The 17,887-nt window shown below is 36.6% G+C and overlaps 1 long non-coding RNA gene across 1 annotated transcript in view; it reads right to left on the bottom strand.

Moving 5' to 3' along the window:
* Window positions 1-17,887, bottom strand: part of LOC141518990 (uncharacterized) — a 61,744-nt gene that overhangs the window by 4,152 nt on the left and 39,705 nt on the right. The gene's annotated exons all lie outside the window — the stretch shown is intronic.

Here is a 17,887-nt window from a genome sequence, read left to right as displayed (position 1 = left end):
TTGAAATATTTTATTCCAAAAAGTCAAAGATAAAGACTCAAAAGCAATATAATAACTAATGACAAGATTATCAATTTAGAATTCAAATGGATTCTTAGTTTATGATATTTCTGATTAAAAAAACCAAAGCTGAATAGAAATTTTGAAATGTAAACACAGGAGCCAAGAGTCACCTAGAAAATAAACTTGAAAAAACAGAAAGGGCTCTGCAAAGGGCAGCCACATGGTGCTCTAGTGCATAAAGCATTGGTCCTGGTCTTCCTGATTTCAAATTTGACCTCACGTACTTTCTAAGTGACCCTGGACAAGTCACTTGAACCAGGTTGCCTCAGTTTCCTCAGTTCACTATAAAATGAATTAGAGAAGAAAACTGCAAAACATACCAGCATTTTTCTCAAGAAAACTCAAAATAGAGTAAAACAAATTCGGACTAAACAAAAAAAAAAAAACAAGAAAAAAGTTTTTCTTTTTTTAATTAACATGATACTTTTTTAATTAGAGGCAAAAAACAATTTTAACCTTTTTTCTTATAATTTTTAGTTCCAGATACTCCTCCATTATCTCTCTCCTTATTCCTCATTGAGAACGCAAGCAATTTGATCTAATTTATACATGTTTCCTTATTAGTCATGAGACAAGAAAAAAACAGACAAAAAATAAGAATGAGATTTTAAAAAATAAGTTTTTATCTATTTTCAAAAACCATCATTTGCTTCCCTTAAAGGTGGATAGAATTTATCATTATATGTCCTTCAGAGGTGTCTTGGATCTTTGTATTGCTGACAATAGCTAAGTCATTCACAGTTGATCATCATACAATATTGTTGTTAATGTGTACAATGTTTTCCTGATTCTGTTCATTTCTTTTGTATCAGTTCATATAAGTCTTGGAAAATTTCTACATATTTTCCAGGAAAAAGTCCTGTTCATCCTTTTTTTTGGTGCAAAATACTATTCTGCTTAATTATATAACCAAAACTTGTTTAGCCATTCCCTAAATGACAGGCATTTTCTGAATTTCTAATTCTTTGACAACTGCTTAAAGAGCTATTAAGAATATTTTTGTTCATGTGTTTCTTTTCTCCTTTTGTATCATCTTTTTGTGATACAGATCTAGTAGTTGTAAAGCTAGAAAAAATAGTATGCACAGTCTTAAAACCCCTTGGGCATAGTTCCAAATTACCCTGCAGAATGGTTGAATCAGTTCACAAGTCCACCAACAATTCATTTTCCCACATCCCTTCCACCATTTCTCATTTTCCTTTTCTATCATGATAACGAATTTGATGGACATGAAGTAACATCTCAGAGTTTTATAATTAGCATTTCTCTAATCAGAAGTAATTTACAGCATTTTTTCATATAAATATATGGAGCATTGATTTCATCAGAAAATACCTGTTCATATCCTTTGCCCATTTATCTATTGCAGAATAATTCCTTATAAATTTGACTCACCTGTCTTCTATTTTTATGAGGTTTTTATTAGAGAAATTTGCTGTAAAAAATTTTCCCCAGTTTTCTGTATTCCTTCTAGTCTTAGAAATATTGGTTTTGCTGGTGATAAAATTTTTAATTTGAGGTATTCAAAATTATCCAATCTACATCTCCAAATGCTCTCTATCTCTCACTTTATAATAAATTCTTCCCTTTTTCATAGATGTGTCAGGTAAAACTAAGGAATGAAGTATTTCTGTTCTAAGAGGGGGAAAAAGAAACGAGATCCTTTAAAAGTCTGTAGTGAAGGAAGCTAAGACAAAAAGAAAACCTGGGAATATATCCATCTGTCTCAATCATCTTGAAGAGGAAACTGAAATAATAACAATTCCTAGGGAAAAAAGCAAGAAGGAGAGGATGTAATTGTTATTTCTAATGAGAAAAGGAATCAAAGGAATCGCCACCACATAAGCGTCATTCTTAACAGCACTGAACAAAGGAAGATTGAACAAATGCAGGCATTTAATATGAAAGTACATTAAACTCAACAGGGAAACTATGCTTGCTTGTTGCAAGGTTTTTTTTCCTTTTTTGAATTAAAATCATAGGGTATTTTGGAGAGAAGGGGGGGGTACTGGAAATTGTGATACCAAAGAAAAAGAAGAAAAGAAAGGAAATAAGGTCATTGAACCTATCATTTTTAAAGAACACAATAAAATAGAGAAAAATTCAGAAGGACACAGACAAAGCAGGAGTCTTAAAACTAATGTGATGCACTTGTTATATAATTTTTAAAAAACAGTCTATGCAGTTTCATATACAATTCCCCTCTGTGTGTTTAATAATTGCATGTGTTGTTATTTGTCAGGTTCAAAATACAACAAATAAAAAAAGCATTCCCCCAAAATTAGATTGATGAGAATTGTAAAACTATAATTATTTAGAAAAATTGAAATTTAATTTATTTAACTAAGAATTTATGAGAATGTTTAACCTATAGAAGAAAAGAGGTGGAGGAAGCAGGAGAGTTCTTCCCTGATATCTGAAGGACTGTCATATAGAAAAGGAACTTGATGTGTTGCCCTTGGTCCCATATAGCAAACTAGAAATGACAAATTGGAGTCGAAGAGGAAAATATTGGGGATCCACATAAGGAAAAGCCTGCCTCAGTAGGAAGTGAGTTCCCTAAGTTATTCCGTGGACTCAGGTGTGACTTGGATGAGATGATGTCAGCAGTCCCTTCCTGTTCTAGAATCTATCATTTTAACCCTTTTTCTAATGTTTACAAACTTTTCAAGAGTTCATTACTGTATCCTGTGTGTTCCTAGTTAACCAGGAAAAATAGGGCCTTCACTGAAACCCAAACAACTGTACTAAATCACAAAATGAATACAGCCACAGAACATGGAGCAGAATTTCTTGACACTAATTTGTCTGTTTCTAAAAGGTCATTAAAAATTGTCCTTTATTGGGTCCCCTGTGTGCTAAGCCCTAAGAAATTGCTTCTCCAACCTACACCCAGTCTCCGTTCTGCACAACGGCCTACTAAGAATGCTACCACATCCTCTAATTGACTAGAACCTTACATCATGGGAGTGTGCCCTGAGGAAGTCCTCCTGCCCTGGCTCAGAAACCTGTACAGCAGAAGGGTTAACAGTTCCCCACCAGTCTGGGAGGGGTGCCAAAGTACCAGCCAACTGTGAGTAATTTTCAGCACTCAGACTCCTAAAATTGTTATCTGAGTGACTAAAAGACTTATTGAATAATAAATAATAAAAAATAAATTATCTTATCGAAAAGCTGAAATAAATTTACAGTTATATGTATGTGTTTATATACAGGAAGAAGGGATCAGAGGAATAACCACCACATAAACTTCATTCTTTGTTTTAGTAAGGCAATGGAGTTAAGTGACTTGCCCAAGGTCACACAGCTATGTAAGTAGTAAGGTCACATTTGAACTCGTCCTCCTGACTCCAGGGCCAGTGTTCTAGCCACTACACCACCTAGCTGCACTACTCTTAATAGCCCTGAGCAAAGGAAGATTTAATAAATACAAAGACACACCGAAACATTTGCTGTGGAAAAACATTAAATTCAGCAAGGAAGCTATCCTTGCTTGTTGCAAGGTTTTTCAGTTTTTTGACTTTGGATTCTAGAGCATTTTGGAAAGAGGGAGTACTGGCAATTGTGACACCAAATTAAAAGGAGAAAAGAGAGGAAATATGGTCATTGAATTCTTACATCTCTTTTTTGTTTTGCAAGGCAAATGGGGTTAAGTGGCTTGCCCAAGGCCACACAGCTAGGTAATTATTAAGTGTCTGAGGCCGGATTTGAACCCAGGTACTCCCGACTCCAGAGCCGGTGCTCTATCCACTGTGCCACCTAGCCACCCCAATTCTTACATTTCTTAATGCACCCAAAAGAACAAAGGGAAGTTCAGAAGGACACAGAGAAAACAAGATGGAAATTAATGATTCATTTATTATATAATTTAAAAAAAGTTATACAGTTTCATATATAATCCCCATCTGTGTATTGAAATAATTGCATATATTGTTATTTGTCAAGTTCAAAATGACAACAAATGGGGGCGGCTAGGTGGCGCAGTGGATAGAGCACCGGCTCTGGAGTCGGGAGTACCTGGGTTCAAATCCGGCCTCAGACACTTAATAATACCTAGCTGTGTGGCCTTGGGCAAGCCACTTAACCCTACTGCCTTGAAAAAAAATCTGAAAAAAAATGACAACAAATAAAAACTATTCCCTCAAAATTAGAGTAGTGAGAATTATAAAACTAGAATTAATTAGAATAATGTAAATTTAATTAATTGATTTAAATTAGAATTAATGAAAATGTTTAGCCTGTGGAAGAAATAATAACTGATAGTGTATGTATGGATGTGTATACTTGTATATGTGTGTATGTAAAAGGACTTTTTTTAATTATTCAATCATTCCCAACTCTTCATGTTCCTGTAGGGAGTTTTCTTGGCAAAGACACTAGCGTGGTTTATCATTTCCTTCTCCAGCTTATTTAAAAACTGAGGAAACTGAGGCAAACAAGGTTAAGAGACTTGCCCAAAGTAAAGAAGTATCTGAGGCTGGATTTTAACTCAGGTCTTCCTGACACCTAAGTTTCATAATAGATAGAGGGCCAGGTCAGGAGTCAAGAAGGCTCATCTTCACCAGTTTTCTCATCTGTATAATGAGGAGAAGGAAGTAAATGTCAAACCACTCCAGTCTCTTTGCCAAGAGAAGGCCCAAATACAAAGAGTCAAACACATTGAAATCAAAATAGCTTCCTGGCTCCAGGTCCAAAAGTTTATCCACTGATGCATCTGGTCATCTCAGTCATATACATGGACACATATTCACACATGCTTCAGTATTTCAAAAATTCCTAATTTCACAGTCTATCAACAAAACCTTACTAGAAGTCATTCTAGTTGGAAGGATGGGCCAAGGCTAGTATGGGGAGACATGATAGAAATGTAATGAAATCTAGGAACCTGGCTAAAGAATTAAACCATGTGCAGTCTGGGCCCTAATCTTTTCATCTATCAGCTCTGATCCAGCCAGCTAAAAGCTTAGGTATCTACTAGTGTGACTATGTTGCATTAAATAAAATTGTGCTACTGCTAGGGGGGTAATATAGCCTCCATCGTATTTTTCCAGGGAGGTCCATGGTTATATGAGTCTGATCTCCAACCTCTTGTCTGAAAAACTCTTTTTCTCTCACCACTCTTGCAACCAAAGCCCTCATCCCTCAATCCCACCACAACCTCCTCCAAGTTCCCTCAAATGAAAATATAAAGTCACATCAGTCAAACACAGTGACTAGAGAGGATAATGGACACTATACTCAAGGAAAACTGTGCCTGTGTTTGTATGTGAGTGTGTGTATGAATGTCTTTTGTGGTTTCTTCTGGGAGGGGGAACGGGATGGAATAATGAACTAATTCCTTGGTTCACTCAGACGAAGTCCCTAACTTCAACTCGCTGACATTCTCTCTGAAACCACCCTGTCCAAATCCAGCCCATTGAACACAAGTGACTCTTGTATTAGGGATTTGGGGAAACAGCATTTCTGAGGTATGGTCTTCAACGTCTACTTTTAGTATTCAAGACAGGAAATGAATAGAAGAGGAAAGACTTTGGGCTTAAAGTCTTCTGATCCCAGAAGATCCAAGTCAGTTCCATTTTTGACTAATTAGTCAATCTGTCATAGAGCATTTCTTAAGTACCTACTTTGCATCAGATACTGTGGATAAAAAATGCAAAAACCAGCCATTCTGTGTCCCCAAGACACATGAAAGCTAAGTCCTAAAACCAATTGCTGTCACTTCTGGAAAAAAAATCCTCTTTTTGGCCATGATCAGCTAAATGAAACATTGTAAAGAACACCTGTCCTAGAGTATGGAGACCTGAGTTCAAATTTGACCTCAGATACTTAATAACTATGTGAACACGGTCAAGTCGCTTTCCTCAACATATAATAAAATGAGCTGGAGAAGGAAATGGCAAACCACTTCAGTGTCTTTCCCAAGAAAATCCCAAATGGGGCAACACAGAGTCAGAAACAATTGAGATGACTCAAAACATGTTCTAGGCAAACTGATCAGTGTGTTGTTGTTTCACCAAATGCACAACATTTGATCTCCCACTTGTGTGCCTTTGTATATAGCCTGCCATGCTAGGGAAAGGTTCTCTTCTCATCTCCACATTTTATAATCTGCAACTTCCTTCAAAGCTCAGCTCAAGAACAATGAGGCATTAACCAATTCTCTATGAATATTAGTGTCCTCCAAAAAGCTTATTTTGGATTTATTTCTTTATGGTTTTATATTTATTTTATATATTGTATATTTGTATATTATTTATGTATTAGAGTTAAATATTTATATTTCTTGATTCAATTTATTTATTGCCATTCATGTTTTCTCCCAATAGGATATAGTGACTAGCACACTGTAAGAATTTAATAATATGATTATTGAATAAATGAATGAATATTCCCAAATAATTTTGATTAATAAAACTTCATGGTTCAATTGACTATAATCTGCTATCCACATATAAACTCTGCTTATTCAGTCTTTAAGCCAAGGTTGTTCTTGATGATTAGAATAAACTACTTCCTCTTTTCCCTTTGAAGCAGAGGTTATGAACCTTTTTATCTGCCAAGGGCCATTTTGATAATTATAGCATCAAACATGGACCAAACAAAATTATCAACTGAAAAATCAGCTTGCCAAATATGGACAAAAAAATTAATCCATTCACCTTTAAAAAGCTCCTGGATTTATTGATTTCAAGTCCACCTACAATTGCCTTGGCAGCACCAGGCCAAATGATTTCCTGGACCAAATGAGGAACAGACATTTTCCACTCCTGATTTAAAGTCTCTTAGACATAAATGAAGGATGGATTGGAGTGGAGATAAACATAAGTCAAGAAACACTCAAAATCTATTGCAATGGTATGTAATTGAGCTTTAAAAGACCAAGATCTCCCACTGCATCCAAGGCAATCTCCGGTTGTCCTGATCCATATCTGACCACTGTACAGATGTCTCTGTACAAGAAAATGCGGCTGGTTACTTTGCACAGCCCTTCCTCTTTTAAATACAATTCACTTGTACGTCAGGGCATCACCTTCTTGTTGCCATGGCCCCTCTTTAAGAAAGAAAAACAAGCAACAAGTGAGGTGATGAACTCCTACACAAGGGTGGTAGCAGTGTCAGAAGATGAAAAGTAAATAGTAAAAGTAAGTAAATAGTTTTTAGGAGTGAGGAAATGAGATATTGAGCATGACCCTCACTTGGAAAGACAATAGTAACACCCTCAGCAGAAATAAAGAAATTACAAAGAGATGAAAGTTTGGGGCGGAAATAATGAATAAAGTTTTGGACATTTCAAATTTAAGTTGCTTAAGGGACACCCAGCTTGAGATGTCCAGTAGGCACTTAGAGATGGGAGATTAAAGGTTAAGAAGATATTAGGATTGGATAATTAAATCTGACAATCATTTGCAGAAAGATGATAATTGAATCCAAGACAGCAGATGAAATCACCAAGAGATATAGTCTAGAGAAAGATGAAAAAAAGGGCCCAACACAGAACCTTAAGAGAGATCCATAATTAGTGGGCACTATCCAGCTGAAGATCCAGAAAAGTAGTATGAAAAGTGTCAGGCAGGTAGGTGGAGAATGAGGAGAGAGCGGCAACACAGAAATAAAGGGAAAAGAAAAATCTAAGACAAATCATAACAAAGAGAAGATAGCGATTGACACTATCAGAGCCTGCAGAGAAATTAGGAACTTAAGTCTGCTAAAAAGATCATTATATTTGGCGATTAAGAGATCACTAACTACTTTGAAAAGAGAAATTTCAGTTGAATGATGAGATTGGAAGTCAGTTTATAGTCTTAAGAAACGAAGATGAGCAAAACAAGTACAGGATCCTATTGCAGATTGCCTTTTCATGCGTTTAGCCAAAAAAGGAGGAGAGATATGGGATAATATATAGGAAGAATGGCTGGAGAATTTTCTGAGAATGAGGGAGACATGCATGTAATAATGGTGCTGGTAAATCTCACCATGTTTTTAGGCACTAGCTAAGAAGCCATTAGAAAGAAAGACTGAAGAGAAGTGAATGTAGGAGTGATAAAGAGCACAATTTGCCGCATATATTGTGGTAGAACGCATTTACTTGTGGAGGTAGAAGGGTTTGCCTTGTCAAGAAGAAAGACCATTTCATCATCTGAGATAGGGATTAAGGATGGATCTAAGTGATACAAGAGGAGGAAGAGGGAAGAAGAGAGCCCTCTGGGAATGACATTTTTCTTTTTTAGGTTTTTGCAAAGCAAATGTGGTTAAGTGGCTTGCCCAAGGCCGCACAGCTAGGTCATTATTAAGTGTCTGAGACCAGATTTGAACCCAGGTACTCCTGATTCCAAGGCCAGTGCTTTATCCACTACACCACCTAGCTGCCCCTGGAATGACATGTTTTAAAGAGAAATATGAAGCAAGATTTTCAAATGAAAGGTTGGGTTAGAAGAGTTATGGGAGATTTGAGAAGATATGAAAAGGTTTGGGAAACTGATGAAGATGATGGGATAGTGAATCAATTAGAGAGCGATAAAAGAATTGCTTTACCTCACTGAGAGTTCAGTTCAAATTTTGTCATATAGATTTATAGGGGCCCAGTCAGTATTGTTTTATGATTTTCTCTAGGTTTAATCAGCAGCACATGAGTATGAGTGAAAGAAGCAGATGGTGGGTATAATTAAAAATAGGGGATATCTGAATCAATGTATATATCTTTATTATTTTATTCTTATTTCCTAGGGTGGCCAAGGAAAGGGATATGAGCTAATGGAGCTGGGATATCACCCCTGGGTAAAGTACTTCTTTTTATGGGACTTTCCCAGACTCCAAGGCTAAGCCTCATCTTATTTCTTGCATTAATATGTAGCAATCTGCTAGAATATTTTCTTATCATGCTTATTGTTACCTGTGAGTTTTGCCTTCACTTCCCTATGTACTTCCTGGTTTGAAATCTATACATTGTGGACATTTACTTCTCCATTACTGATTCAAAAGTTTTGATAGATCATTCAGTAGAAAGAAAGATCATCTCTTTCAATGGCTGCATGACACAGATTTTTTCTTCCACTTCCTTGGTGAGGTGGACGTTTTTCTCTCCATATAATGACTTATGGTTTTTATTTGGTCATCTCAAAGTCCCTTCAGTTGGTGACCCTCATGAATAAGGAATCTTAGGCTCGTGGTGAGCTCCTGGATGAAGGGCTTCCTACTCTCCTTTGTACAACCATTTCTATTGCTCCCACTCCCTTTCTCTGGGTCCAATATCACTGATGGCTTTTCCTATGATATTCCTCAAGTCCTCAAACTTGCCTGCTTTCATACTTGTGCTTTGGAGCTCCTTACTGATTTCCATCAATGGTAATCCTTGGTGTGCTTTGGTTCTTTCTACTCATTTTGGCCTGTCATCATGATGATGTTGAGGTCTCAAATAGGAGAGGGCAGGAAGCAAGCCTGTTACTCCCACATCACTGTGATCACCCTGGATATAATTCTTGACGTGCTTGCATAATCAGATAATCCCTCTCAATTTACATAATAGTGGAAACCAGTCTTTTGTGCAGAACACAGAAGGAGAATCCAAAGGAAAGAGGGTGTCACATATTGCAGAATTCAAGGAAAATAACTACCGAGGGAAGGAAAAAACCTGTTCAAGTATCATTTGAAGCAAAATCGTCAATAGAATGGAGGGACCAGATTACAAGAGCAGTAAGGAGGAGGATGTGGCGGCCTAAAGAATATGCTTTGGGAGGCCACAGAAAGGTCTACTCCATTCTCCAAATACTTCTACTCACTCTCTCTATTTTTATATTATTAATAAATTGAGTTGGAAGGGACCTCAGAAACCTCCTTCAAACATTCTCTACTGTTGAGTCCACCTGGATTTTATTATTAATGGCCCACAATGCCCCCAGTGGTAAAAGAGTTTTCTCTCCTACCTCTGAATAAAGAACTATCTTTTTACATGTTATATATCCAAGCAAAATGAAAGCTCTTTTGGGGAAGAACCTCTTTTATTTTTGTCTTTTTTATCCCCATTGTTAGTTTTACTACCTTTCAAAGAATGAATTTTTTTCATAAATGCCAAGGAATCATTCATTAGCTACTTCATTTGAGTAAATAAAGAATGCCAGCAGATCTCAAGATAACTGAGCATTGTCCCTTCCTCCTGTGGCTACTATTTTGTTATATCTGATTCCCTAGGGTTGTGCTCCTTTTTGATAATTCCTTACTTATTATCTCTTTCTGTCTGAAATATACTCCAATGACAAGTTTGCTTACATTTTTGTCTCTCTTGAAATTTTTCTTCCTTTTATTATTGATAAATGTTTTAATTTCCAGTAATGCATATGGGCAGTCAAATAAATGGAGAAACTAGATGTCACAGTGGACAGTGAACTGGCTTGGACTCAAAAACATTTATTTTCATGAATTCAAATCTGACCTCAAATACCAACTATGTGGCCCTTAAATAACTTAACTGTTTACCTCAGCTTCCTAGGATGAAAAATGACCTGAAGAAGGAAATAGCAAACCACTCTAATATCTTTGCCAAGAAAATTCCAAATGAGATCCTGAAGAGTCAGATACAACCGAAAAACAATTGAAAAATAAACAAAAACTGGGGCAATTAGGTGGCCCTGGAGTCAGGAGGACCTGAATTTAAATGCAGCTTCAGACATTTAATAATTGCCTAGCTGTGTGACTGGGGTAAGTCACTTACCTCCATAGCCTTAAATAAATAAAAAAGAATAACAAACAAAAATCAATTAAATAAATCTTACAGCAAAGGAAGACAGTATAAAACAAAATCAAAAGACAGGAGCAAAATTTTGCAATCAAAAAACCAATCTTAACCAGAAAATAAGATAAAAAAAATACCTACTCCTCAAAAAAAATAAAGGAAAACAATATAAAATGTAGTTGTGAATTGGGGGACATATGACTGAATCTTTTTATCACTTCTTATCTCACCAAAGCAACAAAAATCATTCACCTTGATTTTTAACAAGATAGCACTACTTTTGTTCATGATATTCATCCTGTGTTTTGTCTCTGTTTTTTCTTGTGGATGTTTGCTTTGTTTGCAGAGCTTTAGTCAGAATGTGTGTTGTTCTCAAGTTTCTACTGTTTTTTTTTTCACTGAACCACATCTGGTGTCATCTCCCCAGGCTTGTCTCTTTTTTGGAAGTTTTCAATGTTTAGAATTTCTTACAGCACAAGAAATTTCCACAAACAATAAACTACAACTAATTTAGTGCCTCTATTGGATGACTACATTGTTTCTAGGATATAGGATCTGTGTTAAAACAGAACCTGCTGGAAGCCTGGAGGGATTTGCATGAACTGATGCTGAGTGAGATGAGCAGAACCAGAAAAACACTGTACACCCTAACAGCAACATGGGGGTGATGGTCAACTTTGATGGACTTGCTCATTCCATCAGTGCAACAATCAGGGACAATCTGGGGCTGTCTACGGTGGAGAATACCATCTGTATCCAGAGAAAGAACCATGGAGTTTGAACAAAGATCAAGGACTATTCCCTTTAATTTGGAAAAATAACTGATATCTTATTGTCTGATCTTGCTATACTTTACATTTCTTCCTTAAGGATATGATTTCTCTCTCACCACATTCAATTTGGATCAATGGATACCATGGAAACAACGGAAAGACTGGCAAATTGCCTTCTGTTGGGGGGGGGGGATGAGGGGAGGGAAGTAAGATTAGAGGAAAAAAATGTAAAATTCAAAATAAATGAAATCTTTAAAAAAAAAGGAGGAAAACTAACTTTACCTATAATTGGGGAGGAAAGATAAAATACTCTTCAAATAAAAATAAATAAGCAAATAAAAGAAAACAAAACCTGCTACAAACATTTTGTGTGATAGAAAATTTTTTTCAACTCTTGAATACAAAATTTAAAGAAGAATTATTGACCCAAATGGTATAAACCTGGTATATTTTTGTACCTTTTGGAGAATATAATTTCTAATGTTCTTTAAAAATGATGAATGACAACTATTCTCAGCAATCTAATGATTCAAGGTAATTCTGGAGGACTTATGATGGGAAAATGCTGTCCATCTACAGTGAAAGAAGTGATGGAATCTGATTGCAGATAGAAGTATACATTTTCTTCACTATTTTTGTTAGGATTTTTTTTGGCTATGTTTTCTTTCACAGCATGACTAACATAGAAATATGTTTTGCATGCCTACACATATATAAACTATCAAAATGGCTTGCCTTCTCAGTAAGGGAGAAGGAAGAGAAAAGAAGGGAAAGAATTTGGAATTCGAAAGTTTTAAAACTGAAAGTTTAAAATTGTTTTTACATGGGGAAAATATTAAAACAGAAAACTGACTGTTCTTCATAGTCTGGAATTTATCCATTTGGCCAACATCAAAATTTTATCAGTGATACAATGAAAACTTTTTTTCCTATCCAATAAATTTTAATTCTGGATAGATTGTTTATATTTGTATAAAAGTTTTATTTTTCCACAGTCAAAATGCCCTGTTTTTCCAGTTATAATTCTCCCTTTTTTGTGACTAAGAGCAATATCCCCCTTATGGTTAAGGAAGATATTTATTACACTGGTGCAGAATAGAGATCAATCCCCTTTCAGTCAAAAAGATCTGATTTCAAATTGTTTTTCTTTTGCCAATCATCTGTGTGACTTTGGGGCAAGTGAACTAATTTCTCAAAGTCTCATGACTTTGAGAAGAAGTTTCTTCATGTGAAATGAGAAGGTTAAACAAGAGAGACTCTAAGGTCCCCACTGGTTCTTGAGAAAATAAGATTTTACTGTATTTACTTACAATCACTGAAAATTGTATCTCTTGTGTTTTCCTGTTTATCAGAAAGTTTCAGCCTTCAAATATAAATTGATTTATCCCAACTGAATCCCATTAGAGTTGACACACAAAAAGTCATTAAGAAGTTTCCATTGTTGGACTCCCTGTGGGTTAAACCCTAAGTGCCCACCCCGTCCAGTCTACCCTTTGTCCCAAGTCCATCCCACCAGGGACCTGCATGTCTACTCTAATTGACTACTCTTTACTCCACGGAGATGCTCCTACCTACTCTGGCTCAAAAGAGCTGCATAATAGGCAAGATCACTCCTACTAAAACTGGGAAGGCTGCCAGCATGATGGCCAACTGTGAGTAGCTGAACATAGCTGTCTGATGAACTAGCTTGTTTGGCTAATCTGAATCTGTCCTGTTTCTGAAGCTTGTATACAGATAGATAAATGGAAAATGATTATAGCAGCACAGATAATAGCATTTATATAATATTTTAATATTTGCAAAGCACTTGAAAACTATCATATTTGATCCTTTCAACAAACCTACAAGGTAGGTGCTATTATTGCCATTTTGCAGAGAGAGAGAAACTGATACAGAGAGGTTAAGTGGTTTGCTCAGGATCAGAATGCCCATCTCTGAATCAGGATTTCAACTCAGGTCTTCCTGACCCCCAGCTCCATTATTTGAATGTCTCAGGCATCTATGGTTTTATCAGTGCAAGTGACATCCCTCCACTAAAATAGGAATTAATTTGTAGGAGTTATTATGGGTGTAAAATACAATCTTCTGTGCTCAGATAAATATGAAGCTTCTCTGAAGTTAGCCAGGGTGATCCTAGAGCAAAAGACATTTTTTCTATCCTGAGTCCCTTGCTAAAAACTTGTGCTAATTGACAGGACTCAAGAAAGTTTCTGTTTTCTTGGCAGATTTAAAACAAAAAGAACCTTGAATGTCATTTAATGCCATCCCTTCATATACAGATGAAGAAACTGAGGCCATGGAGGTTAAATGACTTATCCAAAGTCACCAAAGTAGGGAGTGGCAAAGGTAGGATTCAAACTCAACAGGGAAGAGGAAGGCATAAGCATGTATTAAACTCCCACTATCCACCAAGTATGACAAAAAGTGTGGAAGAAGTATGGGGAGAAGTGCCATTGTTATTTCCATTTTACTTTTTAGGAAACTGAGACTGGCATAGGATACATGACTTGTAGAAGATCACGTAGCTAGTTAAGTGAACTCACATCTTCCTGACTGCAAGCCCAGAGCTCTACCCACCACACTACCAACCTCCTTCACCAGATTCCTTATCTTAAATTCAGTTCCCCTTCACCACACTCTCATCCTACTGACATGTCTTTCAAGGACCCAGCCTCACTATCTCCAGTCATAGAAGGTTAAAGCTTCTGACCTTGGTGAATGAATATACATACATTTATTAAAATCCATACTTTGAAAATAAAAATTATTGATGAAAAATAATATTAAATAACACCTCTATAGTGCAAAATCTCTGCCTGACTCTGTGCTAAGTATGTTAGAAATATTATCTCATGGGATCCTCACAATAAGCCTGGGAGGTAGGTATTACTATCATTCCCTTTTGACAGATAGAAAAAAGTGAAGCAAACGAAAGCTAAGTGATTTAAGTCCAAGGTAACACAGCCAGGGTCTAAACTGAACTCAAGTCTTCCTGATTCCAGGCTCAACTCTATCTACTCAGTTACTCAGCAGCTTTTAGAAGAGTTTCTAGTAGGGACTTTAGGGATTCTTGACTCCAAAACTCAATTTATAGTTAAAGAAACAGACCAAAAGGTAGCTGCCTTATATAAATTTTAACAAGTAAGCAGAACTTCCTGCTCTTCGGGGCTCTGATCTATTTGCATGAAAGTCTTATCTCTATCCTACCACTGATGCTGAATGCAAATAAGCATTGTATGTTCAATTTTGTTGGGTAGTTGATTCAAGGAATCAATTTTTGCTCCTGGAGCAAAAAAGACCTATAAGCCCTTAATAGAGAAGCTGCTAAATCTTGTTTACTGACTGTAACTCAATGATATTTGAATTATTTCTTTCTACCTGCTTGTAATATTTTCTCCCTGACATGGGAGATTTGGAATTTGGCTATAATATTACTGGCAGTTTTCATTTCAGGAGATGATTGGTGGATTCTTTCAATTTCTATTTTAGGATATCTGGGCAGTTTTTCTGGAGAAATTCTTGAGATATGATGTCTAGGAAATTAATTTGGTCATAAATTTCAGGAAGTCCAGTAATTGTTTAAGTGTCTTTCCTGAATTTGATTTCAGATCAGTTGTTTTTCCAATAAGATATTTCACATTTTCTTCTAGTTTTTTTAGTTTTGTTTTATTGTTTCTTGATTGCTCACAAAGTCATCTTACCTAAGCTCCATTTTACATTTTAAGGAATTATTTTCTCCAGAAAAACTCTTGTATCAGTTCTACTTTTTAAGGAATTCTCCTCATTGTTCTTTTAGACTGCTTTTTCTGTTTGCAAACTGGTTTTTAAGATGTTATTTTCTTCAGTATTTTTCAATATCTCCTTCAAGCTGCTGACTTAGTTTCCATGATTTGATCACATCACTCTCATTTCTCTTCCCAATCTTTTCTCTACCTACCTTATTTGATTTTCAAAATTTTCTCTGAGATCTTCTATAGACTGAGATCGATTCATATTGTTCTTGAAGGCTTTGGATGTAGGAACTTTGACTTTATTATCTTCTGAGTGTGTATTTTGATACTATGTAGGGCCAAAGTAATTGACTGTGGCTAGATTTTTTTCTTCTGCTGTTTGTTCACTTTTCCAGCCTATGACTTGATTGTAGTTCTTTGTCAAGGTAGGACTCTGCTTCACAGGTAAAAGATATATTCCTATACTTTTGAGGGATTTTGCAGCTCTGCCGGGATACCCCCTGAGACTTGCAAGCTCTCATTTCCTCCATGGTCTTATGTGAGGCTCTGATTGCTCTCCTGGGCTGGGGATGACCACAAGCACTCCTTTCTGTCCTGAACTGTGAGAAAAGTCTCCATAAAATGAGTCCAGAAATTGGGACCAGTTCTGATTAGTGGTGAAGCAAGAGTCTTGCCTCAAGGATTGCAAAGAGACCTCTGCAATCTCCCCTGTCCCATTTGCTGTCTGTGGGCTGTACACTCTGGACACAGCTGTTGGGTGGCTCCTCAGGCCTGCTCCTGGGCCACTGGGGCTAAGTTTGTGCTGAGGCCTTAACTGGATGGGGCTCGGCTCTCACTCTAGTGCAGCAGAGTTTTCCTATTGAGCCTCCCAATTGTCCTTGGCAATCCCTGAGCTGAGAGGTCTGGAAGCTGCCACTAGTGCTAAGGACGAGGCGCCCCGCAATCTGTCTCTGGATAGCTGAAGCCAGTTCACTCAGGCATGGCCTGGGCTGTGCTGCAGGTCTGTTCTAATTCCAGTGCTACAGACCCTTCCTGTGGATCTTCATGTCTTGGGTTAGAAAATTGTTTCACTCATTCTTTTTGTAGAACCTACCACTCTGAATTTGATTAAGATTATTATTTAAAGGGATTTGGAGGGATTTGGGGAGAACGCTAGTGAATCCCTGCCTTTACTCTGCCATCTTGGCTCTGGTCCCCATAACTGACATTTGAGTGAATTAATTTCCTCTTTTTGCTGGTGGAGAGCTTAACATAATGCCTAGCATATCAGAGTTGCTTCTTAAAGGTTTATGATGAATGTTTGACTATTAAAGTGATTTTTAAAATAATTATAATGCAACCTATTGTAAACTACCTCATGAAATCTTGGCAAAGACTGAATAGCAGTGTAGTTCTGTGGTTTTGGAGTCAGAGGATTGTGATGGAAATCAATTCCTCTCATTAACCTGTATGACTTTAAAGAAACTACTGAACTTCTCTGTACTGCATTAGAAAGTAAGGGGCGGCTAGGTGGCACAATGCATAAAGCACCGGCCCTGGAGTCAGGAGTACCTGAGTTCAAATCTGGTCTCAGGCACTTAATAATTACCCAGTTGTGTGGCCTTGGGCAAGTCACTTAACCCCATTTGCCCTGCAAAAAAAAAAAACTAAAAAAAAAAGTAAGAGACAGGGAGAGAAAAGGTAAAAGAGGTAACGTGGGATTAGTGATTTTAGATGTCAAGTTCCCAAAGCCTCAGATGTGCTAGAATGCAGGCTGCAGCAGGAAGAAGGGTAGGCATAAACAGCATTATCCAAGAACATTGGAAGCCAGATGGTTCAATGGGGAGAGGTCTATACAAGAAGTCTGAAAGACCTGAATTCAAATACAACCTCAAACACTTATTAGTTGTGAGATCCTGGGCAAATCATTTAACTTCTGCTTGCCTCGGTTTTCTCAACCATGAAGTGGGAATAATAATATCTACATTTTTATTTTATTTTTATTGTTTGTGTGTTTGTGCTTTTCTTTGAAACATGGAATATGACTTCAAGTATTTATTTGGTATTATTTTGCTTACCTTCTCAAGGGATGGAGGAGCCAGAAGAAGGAAGGAAGGAGAGGATTTGGAATTCAATTTTTTAAATGAATGTTTAAAACAGCCTTTTAAATATAATTTGGAAAAAAATTAACAAAATTGAAATGTAGTTTTTAAAAACAGCATATTTTTATCAGGGTTACTGTGAAGATTGAATAAAATTATATTCATAAATCAGAGACATGTATGTGCTATATTAATGCTTATACCCTTCCCATAGAAAAAGTAGACTCAAAATCAGCACACCTAGGATCTGCTAAACAATATAGTTCTCTTCTTTCTCGATATACTGGCATTCCTAGATCCACTGCCTCTTTCATAGTAGAGGAGCTCATCTGTTCATAATTAACATAGTTTTTAATAGAGATTGGGGACCAGTCTTAATACCATTCTATCCTCAAAAGGAAAGAGTAGGAAAAATGACCAAAGACCAATATGTATCTGGTCACTGGTCTCTGACTTCATAGAAAGATAAAACATTCCATAAATATAGATAGAGAAAGAGATAGAGATAGAGAT

This window comes from Macrotis lagotis, chromosome 3 (assembly GCF_037893015.1).
Source record: "Macrotis lagotis isolate mMagLag1 chromosome 3, bilby.v1.9.chrom.fasta, whole genome shotgun sequence".
Lineage (NCBI taxonomy): Eukaryota > Metazoa > Chordata > Mammalia > Peramelemorphia > Peramelidae > Macrotis > Macrotis lagotis.
The sequence above is the reverse complement of the archived record's forward strand: the minus strand, read 5'-3'. Positions and strand labels throughout refer to the sequence as shown.